Source organism: Dipteris shenzhenensis, chromosome 2 (assembly GCF_047967505.1).
Source record: "Dipteris shenzhenensis isolate YYH24624 ecotype China chromosome 2, Dip_SZ_1.0, whole genome shotgun sequence".
Taxonomy (NCBI): Eukaryota; Viridiplantae; Streptophyta; class Polypodiopsida; order Gleicheniales; family Dipteridaceae; genus Dipteris; species Dipteris shenzhenensis.
The window spans coordinates 45,557,583-45,574,456 of NC_141597.1; the positions used below are offsets into that span (position 1 = coordinate 45,557,583).

The window sequence follows — 16,874 nt, forward strand, 5'->3', positions numbered from 1 at the left end:
AAAGGACTGCACACAGCACGCATGCACTGCAAAAAGCTGTAAAGCAAGAAAGAACAAGGAAAAACCGAACGTGGAACCAACTCTTGCTGACTGTGGCAGAGGGGCGAGCTCCTTCCTCGCACCTGTCCTCTATCCAAGCTCCCCGCAGGGTGCAGGTGTCTTCCAGCAATCAAGAGAAGAGAGAAATGAAGGTAGAGAGCCGAGGGTGAGCAAGAAAGAGCTGTAGAGGAAAGATGGTTCACAGATCTACCTCGAAATGATTGCCTCGAGATCTGTGCCTGAGTTCTCCTAAGAGAAGGTGCCAAAAGCAACAGGAAAAGTTCCTCCTATAGTCTGCACTGGTCCAAAACAACTCCAAAACAGTTCTAGAAGCCAGCACGCAGCCAAAAACATGTGCACAAAGGTCCAGGCACCTGCTGGAGGCAGCTGAACACGTCTGTACGATTCCGTACAACCGTACGGACGTCCGTAACAAAATTTTCCAAAAGTTCAAAAATGAGTTATGGCACTTCCTAGAAGTGTGTACTAGCCTTGTAACAGTAAAAACAGTGTTAAAACGATTGAAAATAGGCTTGAAACAACTCAAACAACTCAAAAACTGCACAAGAACAACTGAAAACGTCCTACACCTCTGGGAGAATGAGGGGAGAGAGATGGAAGGTGGGGGAAGGGCATGCATACACATGCTTGACAAATGGCACCTCCTCCTTGCCATTTGCCCCTTCATTAAAGTCCTAACCCCCATACCAAGGACAACGTTGGTTGTCCCTGGGCCCAACTTTTAGACCCCTCTTTTAAAGCCTTTGCCTTGCTCCTAGGACCTAATGGTGCACTTAGACTTTGCCCTTAGGAACTTCTAGGAAGTGTGCACTTCCTCTGGCAGTCCCTCACGGCCAAACCATTACCACACTTAACCATGGTTAACCTTGGGTTAAGCGTAGGTTGAGTTACAAAGATACTTTACATCACTTTTCGCGTCCTCGTGACACCTCTCAGACGTTCTCTCTCTCTCTCTCTCTCTCCACACCTTATCCTGTCCTCTCTCTTTCAATATTTATTAAACTGCAACCCACTACAAGACAAACCATGACCCAGTTCTATTTCATCCTTCTCAAGTACACTCAGCCTCTAACTAATCATTCTCGCTTCAATAGTTCTTACAAATCTCACTTTCTTAAAGACATGAAAGTGGTTTGCATAATTTACTGTTGTATCTTTAGTGCAAGTGCAGTGACTGCCTGACAAGTATCATAACACATGGATGTCCCCTTAAATGTAGAGATGATTAGGGCACAAGAAATAGCCAGCTTCCCACTCCATTCACCTAACCCACCTCTCTTTGCATCGACAAATACGTCTTGTGAGACCCAATGAGAATGTAGGGTAAATTCTTCCCCCATTTTGAGGAAAAGATCTTCTAGCTTTGCATGTATACTTTAGCTAAGGGAATGCCTTGCATCCCCCACAAAAACTGAATGCACAATTCAGACAATGTCAGCCCACAAACTACAGTAGGGCACAAGAAATAGCCAGCTTCCCCACTCCGTTCACCTAACCCACCTCTCTTTGCATCGACAAATACGTCTTGTGAGACCCAATGAGAATGTAGGGTAAATTCTTCCCCCATTTTGAGGAAAAGATCTTCTAGCTTTGCATGTATACTTTAGCTAAGGGAATGTCTTGCATCCCCCACAAAAACTGAATGCACAATTCCGACAATGTCAGCCCACAAACTATCCTGGTTCTTCTATGCTTGTTCTTTCACCCTCATTGTTTCTATGCTGCTTCTTCTTTCTGCATGAAAGCATCTGCATAGATGTTAGACATTAAGACATATGCTGGAGCATCCTTTTCATCCAATTGTATTGCATGATCAAAGGCCAGTCTTCCAAGGTCCATATTACCCCACTTTCGACAAGCACCCAACACAGTATGCCACACCGCAAGATTAGGGTGGAATGGCATCTTCTTCACCATCACTACCGCCTCCAATAGTTGGCCTGCACGGCAAAGGAGATCAACCATGCTAGTATAGTGTTCAATGGTTGGAGTGATGCCGTAGTCTTTCCTCATGGCCTCAAAGTACTTCTGGCTCTTTTCCACAAGACCTGTGTGACTGCATACCATAAGAACAATAAGGAATGTGATCTTGGTTGGCTTTACGCCTTCTCCTCTCATTCTCTCAAGCATATGGAAGACAGCTTCACTTTCTCCTAGCTGGGCATATCCTGCAATTAGTGCATTCCATGAGATATCATTTCGAACCGGAAGCTTGTCAAACGCTTCCTGTGCTTCTGCAAGCAAGCCACATTTGGCATACACATCCACCAAGGTGCTGCCAACAATAAGATCTGTTTCCAGCCCCTTTCTAGCAATCTCAGCATGTATCTCTTGGCCCTTGTCTATGGCTCCTATGCTGCCACAAGCTTTCAAGCTGCTAACAAATGTGACAGCATCTGGAGAGACACCCTCTCTTTGCATTTGTTCAAAACAATTCAGCACTTCCTCACAAAAACCACGTTCAGCATATCCTCCAATTAGAACATTCCATGAAACCTCATCTTGAATTGGAAGCCCCGCAAACACTTCCCGTGCTTCTATAAGTGAGCCACATTTGGCATACATATCCACCAAGGTATTGCCGACAATAGGATCTCTTTCTAACCCCTTTCGCACAATCTGAGTGTGTATTTCTCGGCCTTTTTCTATAGCTCCTATGCTGCCACAAGCTTTCAAGGTGCCAACAAATGTGAGAGCCCCAGAGGAGAAACCCTCCAGTTGCATCTGTTCAAAACACTTCAGAGCTTCCTCACCAAGACCACATTCAGCGTATCCTGCAATAAGCGCATTCCATGAGACCTCATGTGGAGCTGGCAGCTTGTTAAATGCTTGCAGTGCTTCTGCAAGGGAGCCACATTTAGCATACATGTCCACCAACGTGTTGCCAACAATAAGCTCTCTTTCCAAACCCTTTCTGGCAACTTCGCTGTGTATTTCTCGGCCTGTGTCTATGGCTCCTATGCTGCCACAAGCTTTCAAGCTACAAACGTATGTGACTACATTTGGAGAGAGACCCTCAAGTTGCATCTTTTTTAAACATTTCAGCGCTTCATCCCCATGACCATGTTCAGCACATCCTGCAATTAGTGCATTCCAGGAGACCTCATCTTGACATGGAAGCTTGTCAACCACTCCCCCTGCCTCTGCAAGCGAGCCACACCTGGCATACATATCCACCAACGTGTTACCAACAACAAGATCTCTTTCAAATCCCATTCTGGTAATCTCAACATGTATTTCTCGGCCCTTTTCTATGGCTCCTATGCTGCCACAAGCTTTCAAGCTGCAAACAAATGTAACAGCATCTGGAGAGACACCCTCCAATTGCATCTCTTCGAAACAGTTGAGCGCTTCTTCACCAAGACCACGTTCGGCATATCCTGCAATTAATGCAGTCCATGAGACCTCATGTTGAGCTGGTAGCCTGTCAAACGCTTCCCTTGCCTCTGCAAGCAAGCCACATTTGGCATAAACATCCACTAGCGTGTTGGCAACAATAAGATCTCTTTCCAATCCAGTCCTGGCAATCTCTACATGTATTTCTCGCCCCCTATCTATGGCTGCTATGGTGCTACAAGCTTTCAAGCTGCAAACAAATGTGACGGCATTTGGAGTGACACCCTCTAGTTGCATCTGTTCGAAACAGTTTAGCGCTTCCTCACCAAGACCATGGTCGGCATATCCCGTGATTAGTGCATTCCAAGAGACCTCATCTCGACCTGGAAGCTTGTCAACCAATTTCTGTGCTTCTTCAAGCCAGCCACATTTGGCATACATATCCACCAAGGTGTTGCCAACGAAAAGATCTCTTTCCAAACCCTGTCTGGCAATCTCAGCATGTATTTCATGACCTTTGTTGATGGCTCGTATGGTGCCACAAGCTTTCAAGCTTGAAACAAATGTGACAGCATCTGGGAAGAGACCCTCCAGTTGCATCTGTTCCAAACATTTCAGGGCTTTTTCACCAAGACCGTGTTCAGCATATCTCGTGATAAGTGCATTCCATGAAACCTGATCTCGAACCAGAAGCTTATCAAACGCTTCCTGTGCTTCCGCGAGTGAGACACACTTGGCATACATATCCACCAACGTGTTGCCAACAACAAGGTCTGTTTCCAACCCTTTTCTGGCAATCTCAGCGTGTATTTCTCGGCCCCTGTCTATGGCTCCTATGCTGCCACAAGCTTTCAAGCTGGAAAGAAATGTCACCGCATTTGGAGAGACACCCTCCAGCTGCATGTAATCGAAACAGTTTAGGGCTCTCTCACCAAGACCATGCTCGGCATATCCTGTTATTAGTGCAGTCCATGAGACTACGTCTCGAACTGGCAGCTTGCCAAATACTTCCCAAGCTTTAGCAAGCGCTCCACATTTGGCATACATATGCACCAAGGTGTTGCTAACGAAAACATCTGTGTCCACCCCCTTTCTGGCAATCTCAGAGTGTATTTCATGGCCCCCTTCCACATCTTTTAGCCTAGCAGATGCCTTCAATACGGCTACAAAAGTATACTTGCTAGGATGTACAGAATCCTCCTGCATCTTGTGGTATAGGTGGAGGGCATGCTGTGATTTCCCACATTCAATATAGCCTATGATGAGAGATGTCCAAGAATACTCATTCCGATCAACCAAACTATTAAAAACCCGTTTAGCATCGCACATGCTTCCAGCTTGTATCAAAATTGGGACAAGGTAGTTGCCGAGAGACCTATGACCTTCAAGCCCACTTTTGCACATATAGGCATGCAAACGCTTGGTATATGCTATATTTTTCTTTTCCCTGCACTTGTGCAAGATGCATGTAAGAGTCTCAATCGACAGCAGCTGAGGCACCCGCTCCAAGGACACGAGTGCCTCCTTTAAGCTAAGTGTCTCCCAGCCATTCTTCTCTCGCAGTTCTTGTGCTTGTGACGCTTCCAATTGTAAACCCGATGTACATCCCGCCTTCCCATACTCGTCCACGAAGCCACATTCTTCAGGGTTTAAGCAAGCCTGACCAATGCATGCTTTGGCCCTGTACATTCTCTTGCTTTGGGACTTCTTTATCTGGAGCATGTCTTTAACCCAACCGGAGTGACCACGCAATCTATCCATAGTGAGTCCTTGGTAATTTTATGCTTGAAATATGGGTTGGTCTGGCAGGATTCACATCAGACTCGTCAGACTAGCCAATGTAGAACTTTGCTGTGCAAATCATTCAGTTCAGCGTTCAAAGTCTTCATATACTTACTTTACTGTTTCGTTTGTCCCACCACAGGGAGGGATCCGTAAAATACTCCTTCCATAATCGCTCTCCACGTGAGCTACCTGACCACAAAGAAAACCGATTGTCAGATGTGGGTGCAGGTGCGGAGTTTGGGTGGCTCGCGAAAAGCACTTTTACCAGCATTAATCTCCCAGAGCACCCCCACTCCACAGCTTTCTGCTACCCAGAGCACAGAAGTTTCATCACTGAACTACTCATTGGCTATACGAAATCTCAAGTCAATTTTTCCGTTGCAAAACACAATAAAGGTCAGCAGTACCTGAACGCGTACATTCCTCCACCACCGCTCCAGTGCCTCCCTGCCTCTCCCGTGGAGCCATTGGAGAGGTAGGGCTCGATAGCGTGGGGAAATGACTGAGAGAGGCGTATGTATGTTCATCATCCCGAAAACTTCTGCCATATTCGGGTCAAGTTTCTCTAGTTGAGCCGACCACGGGTATAGCTCTAGATCGAGCAACCGGAGTTTTAGTCAAAGGCAAGCCTTGCATGCTTAGTTCCTTCAGGGTCCTGGTATCTTCTCCACTCTCTGAGTTCCTTGGTCCAAAGAGTCCACCCTTGAGGTGGCACCAAATAAATTAGGCGGGGGGAAAGAGTTCTCCATCAGATGCCTCACACAGCAAAGGTGGCTCTCAAAACAAAACAAAACTTACAATCTACGGGTGCTTACACACTAGGGTAGAAGCCCAAGCTTGTTTTCAAATCAACCAATGAGGATGAAAGATAAAGCTGCCCATGTCACAATAGGTTACAAATTGGGTAGAAGCCCAAGATGAAAAATGCCAATGTGGATGCGAAAGATCATTTTCTAGTTCTGAGCATCCATGCCCGCCCAGTCATCTACCTACCCCATCATAACATTTCCTTCCCTCACCACTTTCTAGCTTTGAATTATATGCACGCTCAAAAGACAATTCTAAGACTGGCATTTGTGTGTAAACACATACTAACATAATGTTTGTTTGGTACACAGGTTGCGCGCCCACACAATCAAGGTGATTTTGTGGGCAAAACTCTGAGCATTATGTATACATCTATTCTACCTATAACCACAACCCCAAAAAAAAATGACGGGTTTTTGACACATAGAAGCTTGGAAGGGAAGAGCTCATGAAGCGCTCATACGTGCCACCCTGCACTTTTACATACTCATGAGCTGCCACAAGCTCTTGGACTACCATCCTTGAATGCTTAGACTACCGTGGGCTCTTGGACTACCACTCTTAAACTTCCAATCTTGAACTACCACAAGCACATATTGATTGGTTAAGAGTGCCCCAATACTGTCTAATTTTTTAGGCAATCTAAAACTCCTATGAGCATACTACCAAAGCCAACATTTCTTGATTTCTCATCTCATGAGTTAGACATCGTCATGTGTTGTCCAACTCTACTTCTTCCCTTTCTTCCCTATCTGCTCTCTCTCGAGTGATCACTTTCCCATCTCTATATGCAACCCATAAGTTGGCATCACATTTACCATTCCCTCCTTCTGGTGCTTTTGTTGTTGGAGTGTGAGGTCATCATCTAAGTATATTTTAGTTCCTTTCAATGTTGCCCTCATGCTCATGGGGGTGGACTTGTCCATTGATGTCTGGAGTTTCGTAAATTAGTGGCCTTTCTGGCATCTCAACCTTGTCCACTCTCCAAGCTGTCTCACATGTGCGGTTTACACCCATCTTGGTGAACATAGCCCTGGTGGCATCCACCATTGGAGTAACTCCCACTGCAAGACCTCGAGCCAAGACATTTAAGGCCTTGTTGTTCCTCCTTCTATCCTCCTTGTTGTTGCTTCTATCCTCCTTGTTGTTGTTCCTCCTATTCTCCTATAAGGCATCAAATCTAATCTCCTTCTTGGGGGTTGTTATACCTTTTTTTAACACATCTTTCCATTTTAGTATTGTGGCTTCCCCTTTGGTGATTTTCTATGTAAATTCAACATGCTTACCTTGCATGGTGGCATGCAAAGCTACCAAATCTTTTATGAGTTTTTTATTCTCAAATTTTAGTTCTTCCATTGCCTTGCATGCCCCTTCTAGTGCTCCTTGTGGATCTCTTAGTTATTCTAGGTGTCCATAGCTTGCATTTGATCTTTAAGGCTAATCTTTTCTGATTTCCATGTTGCTCTCTCTTTCTCCTGTCCATCCCTCTTGCTTCTATCCTATCACCATTCATCTTGCATCCGTCCACCTTGTTTCTTTATCGCAGCCTATACTTTGTCTACATGTGCTTTCTCATTAAGCAATGCCACATTAGTGGCTTCCAAGATAGCAAATCTTCTTAGCTAGCACTAGATAAATCTTATGAAGGTGGGAGATGACATCAGGAATACCTTTGCCAGGTGCTCCCCCTACTATGTAGGTGTTCATGGCAGCTTCTAAAGCTTACTTTCCCCATGTTCCTTCCACACATCCTTGTGTAGGCATTGTGCCAAATAATTCTACAATTCCCTCCTATTTTAGAGTGTGGTAAATTTCATCTTCTTGCTTACATACCATGCATACTATTTTTACTATTTTTGCTTGTTCCTCCTCACATATTTGTGTAGGTAATGGTGATCCATATAGCCTACAATTACTCATCCACAACACCAACCTTCTTGGTAGGCCCTTGGGGTTTTCAACAATGCCCGGTAGCCAAAAGTGCCTATGCACATAGTAAGAACCCCCGTGGGAGCTATTGCTGCGTTGCAATTTGCAGGAGAGCTCCTACGAATGCTTTCTTAACTTTTTTGCTTGACTTATTGCTGTTTTATAGGTGCAGGATCCACTGGAGCAATGCTTTCTTGAGGTTCTTGCTTGACTTCTTATTGTTTTATAGGTGCAAGGTCTAGTAGAGCAAGTCGCCTGAGCAATATAGGCCCCAATGGGACGCTGGGGTAGGATTGGTTCTACGGGATAGGCCAAGGATCAATAAGGAATTGGGAGCAGCACTGTAATGGTAAGCGAGGGCTAGAGATAGCCCCGCACTCTGTGGGATAGCTAGGATAGCCTTGTGATAGCAAGCGTGGTTGGAAACAGCTCCACACTGTGTATGGAGGTGGGAAGGGGCTAGAGACAGGCCCCTCGACTAGATATGCAGAGGTGAGGGGCTATTACCTAGCCCTATGAGGCAAAGGAAGCCCTGCAATGTAGGGGGGGCTAAGGTGGGGGGTCACCAATAGGAGGGGAGGAGAGAGAGAGAGAGAGAGAGAGAGAGAGAGAGAGAGAGAGAGAGAGAGAGAGAGAGAGAGAGATGGTTCTTAAATATGGCCCAAGCAAGCTACATGAGAAAAGGGAGTTGGAAAATCAACAAGAAGCTTAGGAGAAGAGAATGGAAGGAGAAGTAAGGGATAGGAAGTGAGACAAAGGTTGGCAATCAAGTAGCAAGAGTGCAAGAGAGTAGAATGTAATTGTCATCTAAAAAGTATATTGAGTGTGTCTAACTTTGGGAAGTTTAGCATAGCACATGGAGTCATAATAAATGCAAAATAGAAGTTTGGCAACTTTGGGAAGTTTGACATAGCACATGGAATCATCATAAATGCTTAATAGAAGCCTTTGAAGAGAAATGTGAGGAATCATGAGAATTGAGGAGACTCTCAATAAGCAACGTTAAATAGCAAGCAAGTCATTCCAACCCTCTGAGTGAGCAGCCTTCAATGCAAGCAAGCCAGCTTGACCTTTAGCCTTCAACAAGTAGGTTAGCCAAGTTTTCAACCTTTAGCAACAAACACACCAACCGAGCCTTCAGAAGCAAGCGGGCCAGCCTAGTGCCAAGATAAGACAGCACAAGAATTTTGGACTTTACATCATTAGATTTTTGGACTCTACAATTAACTAGATCTCTTTTTACCTGATGTGGGTGGAGCCTGTGTCCACATCCCTTCTCCCTTCTAAGGGTATGCATTGAACCTCTGCCCCTCCCTTAATGGATGTCCACATCACTTCTCCCTTCTAAGGGTAAGCATTGAACCTCTGCCCCTCCCTTAATGGATGTGGCACATGCTTGCAGAAATGAGGTTGGGCTATTTGTATGGCTTGTGTGCAAATGGTGAACTACCAAAATCCAGATAAAGGAAAAGTCATTGGAACAAGTTGGGGACCTGGAAATGCCAAGGGCATCAAGGGCATGTACTAGTCATCCTGCAAGTTTTGGGAATCATGTGGGAATTACCGAATCCCCACCACATGTTAAATATAAATAAATGAGAGATTAATTATATTCTGAAAACAAAAATAACTAGTCTTAATATTGAAACATCACACAATGAAACCACAACAACAATTAACTTTTCCATTGTTCTTCTTTTTTATATTTTAATGAAATTTTGAAGCAAAAGGCACTTATATGGTATTTGAATACTTGACCATAGTGTAACAAAATCCACAACAAAGGCATTGTAATGTGCTTCTTTTTTTGGGGGTGAAACAAGCACAAATGTGATACAAAACACATGTAGCAATTTTGGAGAAACAATGGTTAAGTTCACAAGGCATAGCTTCTTGCAATGTGGAGGAGATGGGCTTCTCCGGTGTTTGTAAAGGAGCTACCAAATCTCTACATAGTGATTGCCCCACTTGCTCAACTAGGGGTAGTGTATACAGGGCCTTTGAGGAAAGGACTGAGAGCATCGGTCCTTCCCAAGTTGCTAGTATGTTAGATAGCAAGTCACATTTCCCAGAATGCTTTGTTGAATGTTGCATAAGCAATTGGTTAAATCATATCAACACCCTCCAAATGTTCCATCTTATTCACTTGATTGCACCTCTCCTCCTCTCAAGCATGGGGTGCATATGGAGATTGCCAACAAGCCATTCCTCTTTCAACATTGACATCATAGACATATCACCAATTCATGACAAGAACTTTTCTATTGTTGGGCAGAGCTACCCACCAACCTTCATGTTTCTCATATTTCCCCTATGAAATAGGGACTAAACACAAGTTCTTTTTATGCCATGGGAGAGGCACTATGAATAAGGCTGCAATTCATGAGATTGTCTCTATCACTCTTTTAAATTAGACCTTGGTACAATATCTCCTCTGTGTAGGCTTCCTCTTTGTTTATTTGTCAGGATCTCTAATGCCATGTGCATCAAACAAGGTGGTAATCCCACTAAGCCCTGTTTGCAATGTAATGAACTTGGTGGTTGCTACCTATACATATATTTAGACGATAGAGTAATTTATCCAATATGCAAACCTCATTCTAGATATACTATTGTGTTTGTGTATCTGGCTTCATATATGGTCCAATTGAGATCCATAGATTGTTGTGGGTCTTTGAATAGATTTATAAAACTTGGTGTTCATCTTATGTCTGTTATGTACTTTGGAATTGATCTATTATTTAATTATTGACTTAGTAATTGAGGCTGTGCTATGATAAGATTAATATTTTCCAGTGTTTTCCATTGTGACGTACTTTGTAGTCTCTCCATCTCCAATTTCACATAATGGTCCACATTGAAGTTTCACTTCATAATGGCTCAATGAGGTACATATTTTCAATTTTCTTAATGCATGAGAGAGTAGTATATGTTGGTCCATGTGCAAGCACTCCTTTTATGAGAAAGCATAATTTTCCATAGTTCCTAGGGCACTATTTATTATCCTTGCACAGCAACAGGCTCTATGGGAAATTGTTGACGTGTTAAAATGCTTGAATTTGATGGCCCTATTTGAACCTCTTCCACTGTATGATGAATTGGTGTCCAATTTTTGTTGATGATGTCCTATTTTTTTATCACGAAATAATATTCGTAAGATTTCTTTGTTATCATAAGATGACATGGCCATGAAGATTCCATCTACTCCATCACCAAGCCATCTTGTTGGTTTATGTTTCTTGAACATAATTCTACTAACATACCCTCTTTTATTTCTATTATTGTGTGGAGTCCATTTGTCACTCTAGGGTCTTGTAATATTTTGAAGTTTTGCAAGTTGATTCAAAGACATGGTCTATTGCTCTTTCATGTTGCCATTTGTAGGATATTTTCATTGTGTTTGTTCATTTCAACATTTTTAAAGAATAATTGGAAATGTATGTTCCTTAGGATATTTGACTTAAGCACATCTTATTTATGTAGTCTATTTGATCATTATTGTGAGTGAGTTTATTGCATTTATGAAAGTGTTATTATTTTGTCTCATTGTTGTTTTTAAGTCCAAAACATTTTGTGTGCCAATATGTGTTAGCCATATTATCTAGTGTGTCATCATTCCTCTTGAGCACCTAGGCTTTTCTTGCTAGAAATCTCCGTAGGTAATAACATCCACATCTCCAAATGAGTTACTCCGGTCTCTTTTCAATATGTGCATATGAAAATTAGCGAGGTCCATTCTTCTTCTTCCCACTATTGAATCTCATCAAGGACGAGGAGATGAACTTGTTCGTGAGAGTGTCCAAATTTTCTTTTGATAAAGAATGGTAATCCTATTGATCTGGTAGGCTGCTTTTCGTATATATGCAAGCATGAGTACCTTTGGGACATCCAATTCCACATTTGTAATAATGTGGAAGCAAGCCTTGTACAGTAAGGACGTTCTCCCAGTTCCTGCATGGCCAATGAGGAACAAATGAGTTTTCTCCCTATATTGTCATCAAATAATGCTCTTTGTTCTTGAGTATTTGTAATTTCTTGAAGTATTATTCATTAGATAGAAGTATTTGTCTTTTGATGGATACGATGAAGTTTTAATTTATTGTTTCATTCTAAATGATGGCATGTCCAAAGCAAGATCATAATTGCCTTCATCTTTGTTTGCAATTGTGGTCCTTGTGCAAGGGACCTTGTTCATAGAGATTTTCTATGTTTTCATCACTTTTGAGTATAACATTATAATCATATTTAAATTTGTTTCTGTCTGTTTGAATAGTTGACTCCTTTGCAATGTATGCATCTCTCCATGATCCATTATCATTAGCTTTGGTTTTCATGAAGCACAAAGGAGAAATAAAGAAGCAATTTGCTCTTGATAGCGGACTTGACAAATCTGATAATTTTTCCCTTTTCCTTTTTTTGGGTCATGTTAAAGTGGTTGTATTTAGAGTCAAAAATAGCAAGGCACATGTTCTCCATATTTCATCGTCTTATGTAATTGAGGGCCAGTAATGAGAGAAGCAAATGCCACACTTGGAACTCCCCAACACAACGAGGCAAAAATTGTCTAGTCTAGTGGTGACTCACGCGCCTTGGGGATCTTGCATAACCAACCCACAATTAAACTAATCAATCCACAATTAAATTCAACTAGCATAAAACACGAAACTAAACAGCCCACAATTAAACTAGCCCATGCATAATTGGGTTCAAATCACGACCAAGAGTTACAATGTTCACGCACAGGTTATCATTTAAACCCTCCCTCCATATGCATAGGCTTGATTACCATTCAGCATCGCCTTGTTTGACTGATCACATGACCACTTTGCAGGCTAAAGGGACAATGTTCACGATGGAGTTATAGCAAATTTGGCCCCAGGAATTATTGCGCAGCGGCAACGACAACATGCCTTGGCTGCGAGATGTATGTTAGCAGCCGATCACCTTTGTTTGCCCTCAAACAGATCAGAATGCAGAATAGCAACTCTCCCTTCCACGAACATCTGAGTCCTTGCCCATTCATATAGAGGAGGACAAAAAGGCTTGTGTTCCACCTTCTACATGAAAGTGAAACGAAATATAAGTTTATTGACGTCTCATTTTTTCATACATTTTAAGCAGACAAAGTCCCCACTCCATATATACCTTATGAAAGTAGTTTCACAGCATTCCGAAGTTAAGGACTTAACATGGAGCACATCCAATGGGGTTGATTTGGATTGTTCAATGTACTATCAAAGACTCAACATTAGGAGAGAAAGACCCAACCAATAAGGTTGTGTGCATGTGCGTGCATGTGTGTGTGTGTGTGTGTGTGTGTGTGCGTGTGTGCGTTGAGCATGTGACTGCTTTTTCTCCCAGTTAATTTTGTTGCACAGATTTTATTATTATTTTGGACAATATTCAATTGCAAATAATTTCATCTTATGGCTACCAATTATCGTACAATTTTGGAAGTCACATGTATGACACTCACATAGTCTTAATGAATTTCACTGCTCTACCTTTGTGTGAAGAACTCCCTGCAATTAGAATCTCATTCCTCTTGGTTTAATGCTTCATGAAAAGTCAAATGTGACACCTATTATTCACATGAAAAATCCATGCATTGGGACTATAACGCCTGTAGAACTTAACTTTTCAGAGGCATAAAAAATACCAGGCTGAGACTGCCTACGACGAAGTTCGCGTGTCTTTGTTACAAATATCCTCTCTTGGATAACGTGGCATGATTGCTTTACTCTAGAGCTGCCACAAGGGCAGCCCATTATGGAGAATGAAGATTAGTCTCAATGCTGTGCATATGTTCTATGCTGCACGCGTGGTAGTTGCCTTGCTGCCGCTGCTGTCCTGCACTCTGCGTGGCCAGATTTGGCTGCTCTTTGCAGCCATCTGGCAGTTGTCGAGTGTGCCCTTGCTCCTGTTGTGGCAAAGGTTTGGGTTTTCCCAAGCACTTATTTGGCTGTCCCTTGGGAGCAGCCAGGTGCACACAGCCATCTCAATGGTCTACCCAGCATACTTTCTAAGGCTGCACATCAGAGGACTAAAAGGCTGGCACGTTTGACGAGTATGTCAGTCAGATCAGCCTTAAACACAGCAACAAAGTTGGTCACTTCGGGTCAGCCAATCAGCAGACCAAACGCAGGCAGCCAGTCAGCATTTATAGTTGGTCTACCCAGCAGACTTTCTAAGGCTGCAAATCAGAGGACTAAAAGGCTGGCAAGTTTGTCAGGCATGTCAGTCAGATCAGCCCTAAAGACTGCCCATCAGACTGAGGGGCTGAGGCCGTCACACTTACTTGTCACTCTTTATTAGCTAAGCAGGAGTTCAGAATCCCTTAGCAGCAGAAATCATTCAATGAAGCCAGCCCTATTAATTCCTGTCACTTACCCCTCACCCTTCATTAGCCAAGAAGGAGTTCGGCCTCATATAGCAGCACCTCAGCCCAATGAAGCAGTAGCAATCACTCCTTTAGCTTTACCAAGATATGAAGCAGTAGAGAGCTTAATCCGCAGGAGGGAGATTAGAGTCTCCTTCAGTCAGATCTTCCAACCATGTTCTCAGCCTCTTCAGGGCAATCCTACAGAGACTTTCCAAGTTGTACTCAGTTGTATGCATTTGGTTCATTGCCAATGCATTTATAACAAAGCAATATGAGGGGGGGAGACAGTTGCAACCAAACCATGTCTTGTCAACTTAATGTTAATATATATATGTTAATGCAAAGCATGAATGCAAGTCTTCAGCTGGAAGTGAAGTAGTCCAACCTGGAAGCTGGGCTTACATTGATTAAGTTCACCTGCTGCCTGCCTGACCCATTGCTAGACATATTATTACTCTCGGCCTGCTCTGTGCCCTCCACTTACTCAAGCCATCCTGGTGACAGATTAATGAATAGAATACGTAGTCTAGCAAAATTCACATGGGGAAATAAAATTACATTATTGTTTCAGAAACAGCACACTGCCACAGTAAGCTGCTGCAAGGTCCTTTAGTTTATGTGGGATGGCCAAAAAAAGGAGCTTGCAAAGGCAAATCCACATTTGCTCTCCATAAAAGTCTCGGAGTAAAGCACGTATTCGGTCTCCTGTAACGTACTTTGGGGCCAATGCTCCAAATTCCACAAATGACTTTGTTGGATAACATAGGGTAGTGCTTGCTACAGGCCAACTTCATCGCAGCGAACAAGACATTAGAAGAGAGACACAACTCAACTGCATGTGCTTACTGAATAGTAAAGAGAACAACACGGAGAGCTCAGATGTACAGCCAAAACGGAAATACATATAAAAGTAGATACCAAGTACAAAAATTGCAAACAGATTAACTACAGACATACACCAACAACCACTGAGTTGAGGTACCGAATCTGACACCGATAGTTGCACCCTCTGAAATGACTCCTCTGTACAGCTTTAGTAGCTGCTCAAAGGTAGAGCACTCTAGGGTTCACTGCAGACAAAGCTCCGTCCTTATGCTCTCATACAGTAGGTCTGCCCCTAGGTATGCTGCAGATGGCTGGGACTGTTGCTCTTGCAAGAACTGATGGAGACAAACTCCTGCTCTTCACTTTCAGTGATAATATGCAGGCTAGGTGAATTGATAACTGGAACCCCAATGGGGTTTCCCTTACATAGGGCACTAGGTCCTCTGATCTGGACGACCAGCCTGACAAGACTGGCCGACCTGGCAATCGGCCAGCTCACCCAGTCTGTGGCTGTTCCAGCCATCAAACATGCTTCTGCCTATTTATATAGGTCTCTCCTGTCTGCTGGACACTCTCCCTGCCCTGCACCAGCCCTGACTCTCCTGCTCCAATCGCTGTACCTGTTGCTGCTGTACTATTGACCTGTTGCAGACATTCCGTAACTGATGTACCTGCTGCTGCAGTAGCCATACCTCCTCAGTACCAGGTGTACCATTCCTGTACTTGCCGACCAGCCCTTCTACCTGCCAACCTGCACCCTTCCCATGGGCTGGGCTACATATGGCCTAAACTTTGCCCAAAGAGTGGGTCTACTGCTGATGTTGGTGGCCCCATGTGCTGCCCTGAAACTAATCTAACAAGGAGATCTATGTTCTACCCGTGTGGGAGCCAATCTGCTGCCCACATGGCAGCCCTAAACCCTCCTTCATCCCATGCTGTTAAGTCATCCTCCCCCATGCCCTCCTCGTATGGGGCTCACAAGTGGAGAGGTGACCCTGCCCCTTTCATTGACCCATAGTGGACCCACACCCACATGTCGATGCAAATCTGCTCCCTTGGAAAAGCTTTCTAGAAAAAATCTGAGGCGTCTCTGAATTCGGGTCTGTGACTCCCCAGCTATCCTTTAACACAGGTTTCATACATGCAGCAAAACTATTTCTAGCACTGCCAATCTCTATCACGAACGTGTCAGCTTCTTCAACAGATCCATCTAGTTGTCCCCTCATGAGTTGAGAACAACCCAAATCCTCAATTCTCCTAGGTCTGTTTTAACACGTCTGAAAACTAAAATCATCCATAAACTGATCCAAAAAACACCAGCGGGTATACGTATGCTCCTTTGGTCCTTTGGATCACCAATTTTGACCTGAAAGGTTTCAACTGGTTCACCACTCAGTTAATGCAACTGGAAAACCATGGTTAAGCCCCCTGGTCACTTGTACTGATCAGCATCCAAAACTCCTCAAAGTCTGCACCAACCTCTAAGGCAATATTGTAGCAGACGCCGAATGCCTTCATAGTGAGATTTTCCATATGGAAGGCTTTTGCCCTCCATTGTCCTAGTAAATGAGACCTCCTGTACAGATATCTAGTCCCAAAGCACACTGCTAACGTAGAGACCCAGATTATTGCTTGATGTTAAAGCAAGTTAGGTACCCCCTACCATTCACCATCATAGTTATGAACTACCCATGGTGACCATGAAGTGCCCATGTTCATCTTTGCTAATAGTACTGGCCTCCTCCTCGGG

At 43.5% G+C, this 16,874-nt stretch overlaps 1 pseudogene across 1 annotated transcript in view; it reads right to left on the minus strand.

Moving 5' to 3' along the window:
• Nucleotides 1–5,793, minus strand: part of LOC147904841 (pentatricopeptide repeat-containing protein At3g09040, mitochondrial-like) — a 29,906-nt pseudogene extending 24,113 nt beyond the window's left edge. Inside the window, exons 1-3 of the transcript XR_015542483.1 lie at nucleotides 5,589–5,793; nucleotides 5,294–5,370; nucleotides 2,164–5,198 (exon numbers count right to left, since the gene is read on the minus strand). The product of XR_015542483.1 is annotated as a pentatricopeptide repeat-containing protein At3g09040, mitochondrial-like (transcript). The remainder of the gene's footprint in view (nucleotides 1–2,163; nucleotides 5,199–5,293; nucleotides 5,371–5,588) is intronic.
• Between the last annotated feature and the right edge of the window lie 11,081 nt (nucleotides 5,794–16,874).